The 6,231-nt window shown below is 33.3% G+C and overlaps 1 protein-coding gene and 1 pseudogene across 1 annotated transcript in view; one reads left to right on the forward strand and one right to left on the reverse strand.

Annotated features, from left to right (window-relative positions):
• The window catches only part of COL14A1 (collagen type XIV alpha 1 chain), a 213,161-nt gene that overhangs the window by 151,358 nt on the left and 55,572 nt on the right, over positions 1–6,231 (forward strand). The gene's annotated exons all lie outside the window — the stretch shown is intronic.
• Positions 2,541–2,659, reverse strand: LOC111740214 (annotated as a pseudogene).

The raw sequence follows: 6,231 nt of genomic DNA on the forward strand, positions 1-6,231 counted from the left end.
TGCTTTTTTTCACCAAAAGTATGCCTTTGAATTTTATTAAGGTTCATGCACATTGTTTAGTTTATTCACTGTACATGCTGTAGGATATTCCATTATGTAAACTGCAGTTTATTGATTCATTACTGTAGAGTATTTCCCTACTATAATATTATTATAGCAAACATCCTTTGCATGTGTCTTTGCAAGCATGAGTGAGTGCTCTTGCAATAATACTTAGAATCAGATTTGTTGGAGGACAAAAAAGTGCATCTTCAACTTCATGAAGAAATCCCAAATTGTTCCTTAGGGTAGCTGTCCTTCTATCCTCTCCCACAAGCTCTCTGTGAGGTCTAGTCTCCATGCATCTTACCAGCAGGCTCTGATGTTGCCAGGCTGGAACATATTATCTGTGACTTTAAAACCCTGTGTCATTGTTATTTTAAATGATACTTTTCCTTCCTGCTAGTGAGATGGAGCGTTTTTTCATTTGTCTCTGAGCCATTTGGATTTTTTTCCTGTATAAATACCTGTTCATAAACTTTACTGGGTTTTTATTGTGCAGGTTTTTTCTCATTGATTTGTATGTGGTTTATGTATTTTGGACACAATCTTTTATTAATGAGTTGGTTCACAAATATCTTTTTCTGATCTGTGGATTGCTTGTTGTTATTTATAGGAATTTATATTGTCTAGACATTTTAATTCTAATGTAGTTAAATTTAATATTTATGTGAGCTATCATCTTTTAAATTTTTTAATTCCTTCGTTTATCCATAATTTATTTTGGAATGTCTTTTTAAATTTTGAATTGTATGAGCTATTTTTGTCTTTTTCTCATTGACATATTAATTTTATTGCATTTTATCATGGAAGATAGTCTGCATAGTACCAAGTCTTTGACATTTGTTGATTCTTTGACATTTGCTTTGTGGCCTTTCTCAGGTTTTACAGATTTTCCATGTAGGCTTTAGAAGAATGTGTGTTCTCTAATTGTGGAGTTCAGAATTTTAAATATAAATGTCCAGTAAATCAAATTGTAAATTGTGTTAGAATCATCTTTATCTTCATTAATTCTTTATCTTTTAATTATTGAGCTAGATATTTAGAATTTTCTATTCCAATTGTCAATTTATCAAATTCTGTTTCTAATTCTCCATTATGTAGAGATTGTGTTATAATATGCAAAAAAGATTAGAACAATTATCTTCCTAGGATGTGCTGTGTCAGCATTTCTCTTGTGGATTATATTCCTCTCATGTATTTTCTTTATCTTTTTAATTTTAGCCTTTCTATGTCTTTATATTTCAGATGTGTCTCTAAAGACCATATGTGTGGATTTTTACAAATCCGGTTTTATAGTCTTTCTTTTTAGAGTTTAGGCCATCCTGTTGTTTGTGATAATTAACTTATATCTGGCTTTATACTTCTATATCTATCATGTTAATTTTTACCTTCTATTTGTCCCATATTATTTATATATGTGTAATATATGCACGGCTTTCTTGGTTGTTTGAGATTTCATTTATTTGCATTTTTTTGGCTTTTTGCTTTTATTCTCATTCTTTTCTCCTCCACTAATTTTGAAATTACATTCTCTATATCTGTTCTTTTAATAGTTAATCTAAAAGTTTTAACAGACGTATTTAGCTTGATGAAGCGAAAATAATCAAGACTTCTACCCTTCTTTCAATCAATATGGTATTCTTGGAATTCTTTTCTCTTGGATTTTTTTTAGTAATTTATATGCTGTTGTAATCCAGTATTTAAGTACTTTTTTTTATTATCACGAATTAGACATTTTATTTTTATTTCTTTTTATAAATTACTGTGTTAAGACTTGCCTACATATTTGCTCATTCTTTGCTCACAATGTCTTCTGATATCATTTTTATTTTTCCTAAAGTACACTTTTTGGATGTTCCTTTAATGAGAAACTACCGGTAGTAAATTTTATGTTTTTGTTAATCTGAAAATACTTTTATTTCCCATGTTATCAAAAGGTAGTTTTGATGGTTGTTACAGAGATTGCTAATCATTGCCACTGCTTCTTTTTAATAGTAGAATCCTCTCAGTTTTAGCCAAGTACGTGGCCATTCATTCAACGAGGGGCTTGATTTCTTAGCACCTATGCATGTAGGTATGACCTTATGATTAAGTTCTGGCCAATGAGAGAGAAGGTATATGCAGTCCCCCTGGATGTTGTTCTTAAATGAAAGCCAAACACCCTCCTTAACCAGTCTCACTCTTCTCAAGACTGGAATAGGAACACGTGGCAGTGAGTTAGTTCACTTTGCTAAGCATGTTCTAGGCATAGCATAGTACAAGATGGAAGCAACCGAGTTTCACACTGCCTGACGTGGTAAAGCTACTCTTCCACCGTGGGCCAGTTACTACCTCAGATTTTAATATAAAAAAACAATAAACCTCCTATCTTGCTTAAAATTTTTAGTATTGAACTCATTTAAAGCACCCAGACTACTTTGCAAACTAATAAACTAGGAATATAATTCTAGATTAACAATTATTTTCTCTGAGTACTTTTTTCTTTAAAGTATTATTTATGTCTCCAGCACCTGGTCTTCCTAGGTGGTCTCCCATCCAAGTACTAACCAGGCCCGACCTTGCTTAGCTTCTGAGATCAGTCAGGATCGGGCTTGTTCAGGGTGGCATGGCCATAGACCATGGACCATAGCTCCACTGGGGTGCGAACCCAGGACCTTCTGCGTGTAAAGCAGACATGCTAACTGCTACACTATGGAACCACATCCTCTGAGTACTTTGTAGGTGCTATTACATTGTTTTACAGCTTCCGTTGTTGTGATTGCATGTCACCTGTCAGTCAAATTAATTGTTATTCTGTAATAAATCTTTTTCCTCTGGTTGCTTTCAAGAACCCTTTGTCTATAGTGATCTAAAGTTTTATTACAATGCGTTTCATGTGGATTTTTAACTTTGGAGTTTTCTTAGAATCTCTTTAAGTATTGCCTTTCTCCTGTCATCCCAATTATAGTTTTCTGAAACTCCAACCAGAGGTACTTAATAACTTCTAATATTACTTTCATATCTTTTAGCTTCTTTTATTTATTTTCTATTTGCATCTCCAGGCTCCATTCTGTGTAATTTCTTCAAATTTATCACCTACTGTACTCTATTTTTAGCTATGTTTAATATGCCATTGAACCTATCCATTGTGTTTATGATTTTGATTATTATGTTGAGCATATCCGGAAGTTATATTTAGTTTCTTTTCAAGACTTTTAATCATTCATATAGTCTCTTCTTGTAACACTTTAAAAACTATTTTTTCTTTAAATGTATTACATATAGTTTATATTCTTTATCTGATAATTTGATCATTTCCATATCGGCAATGTATGTGATTCTGATTCTGCTGTTTTACTCATGCTATCTTGTTTCTATGTGCATTGTGTAATTTTTTTGGTGTATATATGAGTTCATATTATTTGAAACTTTATCTCTGGCAATACTTTGAACTTATGTTTGAACTGTATTCCTCCAGAGAATATTTGTGCCTGCTTCTGCTAAGCTTCTGAGTATACAACCAACTGAAAACCACCTTAAAAGATTGACTTAGGAGTTTTGCTTGATCTTCACAAACAGTATGAATTCTTGTCCCTAGGCTCTATGAGAATCACCTTCTGGGTAATATTTCTGAGGGGAGACATTTCCAACTCTTCCGAGGCCTCAAGTGGAAATGCATTTTGGTCTTCCACCTGCTAGTGGGCCATTTTTTTCTCGAGCTCATTCAGAATGCAGCTTTTCGAGTTTCTCAACTTTAATGAGTGTTTCATATTCTACCCTTCCCCCACCTATCATAGGCCCAAGTTCCTGTTTCGTTGCCTTGGGTGGGCTATAAAATACAAAATTTGCAGCAAACGCAACCATCTTTCCCATAGTCCCCCAGGGTACTCTTATTGCACATGCCTGCTGTTCTGGTTTTTTGTTTCTTCTTCATTCCTGGTACTTAAGGATTCAGTTCTTAATTACGATAATGTTTATTTTAAACGGCATTAATAGCTTTTTTAGCTGGAGGGTTTTCAAGTTTTTTTTTTCATTTGTGATACTGCTGGAACAAGTTATAAAATATTTACATATGACCTAAGAGTCCAACTTTTGAAAAGAGAAGAAAGCAGCAGAGAAACGAAAGAGAAGGGTTGAGCTCTGACTTGTTAAGAACACGCAAAATGAAGAAAAACTATTGAAAATTTTAAATATTTGAAGTATAATAAACTATTTAAGAAATAGTATCCCAAACAATGTGTAGTAAATCCTGTCTGATCGTTAACATAGTCATGGTTATCTTCTCATTCAAGAATTTACACAGTGGTATTATGTGCCAACGAAACTGTAAAACAGCTGTAGGGGGACATGAGTGAAGGAACCGTATTATCCCTTTGCCTAAACTTAACTCTTTCTTATTAAAAGGATGGAATTTTTACAGTCACAAAAATTTGTTAAATTCTTCTCATTTCGTTAGTGATCGAGGGTTAGGGATAAGATGGAAAATAAGTTAGAAATGTAAAATGGTCCCTGGCTCTTATACATGGTGCCTCTGGCATGAATATCTGTGAGTCACAATCATTTAAGATGTGCAAACAAAATTAAAGAGTTGTACCAGATGGGGTATGTTACTTGGGATGCATCGAGCTTGCTTCAGGAAACAGAAAATTTGACTAACACGGTGATGTAACCCATTAAGACATTTGGACATTCATTATTTACCCAACAAAAGATTTACAGATGGATAGTCCTAAGGGAAATGAGGCTGCTCAACAACTTCCTCAAGGACCTAGATTGTCCTGGCTTCCCAGTTTGCTTTTCTTTAGCTTGTTGCTTCTTAATCACATTGGCTCAAACTGGCTAACATGTCCGTTCCCTATAGCAGAGAAGGCTGAGAAAGCAAATCTCTGTCTTGTTAAGCCTTTATAGTAGGAGAAGTAAGATGGAGAAAGGAGTTGGGAAGGACTCTTTAGTAGCCAGTCAACGACGTCTGACAGATATTTGCATCATCTGTAACAGCTGAAGATATAGTATCCAATATATATGAAGATCTTCTGAATATTAAAGAGAAAAAAAGTGCATGCAACCCAATAGAAAACCAAGTAAAGTGTATAAATAGGTAGTTGCATTGGCATACAATGCAAATGGACAGACATTATGAAGATGCTCAATCATAGTAGTTTTAAGGGAAATGAAAATTAAAATAAGAGTAAGGCATTATTTTTACCAATCAGGTTGCTAAAATATAAAGTTTGACAATATCAAGAATTGACTAAAGTTTAGAGAAACAGGGACCCTCTTAGACTTCTGGCAGATGAGTAAACTGGCACAGCTTTTTTAGAGCACAATTTGACAATATATCTGCGTACCCATCAAATTTCATTTAGAGTTCTACTTGTTACTATCTTAAATGTTAACATTTGTACTTAAATATTGACGTTTCTACTTAATGGTGTTTAAGGATGATAATTGCAGTATTGTTTAAACAGCAAAAAACTGTGAGAAAACCTCCTATATTTCCAATGGTGGAAGAATGGTTACACAAACTATTATGTATCCATGGTTTGGACAACTATGCAACTCATTAAGAATAAGTTAGATCTATATGTTATGTCATGGAAAAAAACTCAGGAATATATAAAGAGTGATGTCACATATGCAATCTACATTCGTCAAATAATACCATAAAATACTGTAGGAAATATTTTCTATAGATATATATATACACATGAATAAAATGCAAGTTTATAATTATATTTTAAAAGTCTGGAAGATAAGCCACCAACTGATATCAGGAAGGGGAGCGAATTAACGTGGTTAAAAAACAAGCTGGAAGAAACCTTAAAGATTATTTGATCCTGTCTTTTCCCAAATGAATTTCAGTAGTCATGAACATAACAGGAAAAGGCACATAGTGGGAAAGCTATTGCACTTTTAATGATCTTTAAATCCTCTGCTCAAGTGAAAATGATATTCTCATCCTAGTGCCCATGCGACCATTCTAATACTTATTGATTTCCTTTTTTTACAAAGAGCAAACCTGTGGCTCAAAAACAATAGGAACAAAACTCTAGCTAAAATTAATAACATTATATATCATATATACTTAAGATTACCTTCTACTCTTAGCAAGTAATACATTTTTCCATCCACTGTGGTGCTATAATATTTGCTTTTAAAATGGATTTACTTAAGTAAAATAGTGAGTCAATTAAAAATATTTAAAGGTAT

This window comes from Pteropus vampyrus, unplaced genomic scaffold, assembly GCF_000151845.1.
Source record: "Pteropus vampyrus isolate Shadow unplaced genomic scaffold, Pvam_2.0 Scaffold59, whole genome shotgun sequence".
Taxonomy (NCBI): domain Eukaryota; kingdom Metazoa; phylum Chordata; class Mammalia; order Chiroptera; family Pteropodidae; genus Pteropus; species Pteropus vampyrus.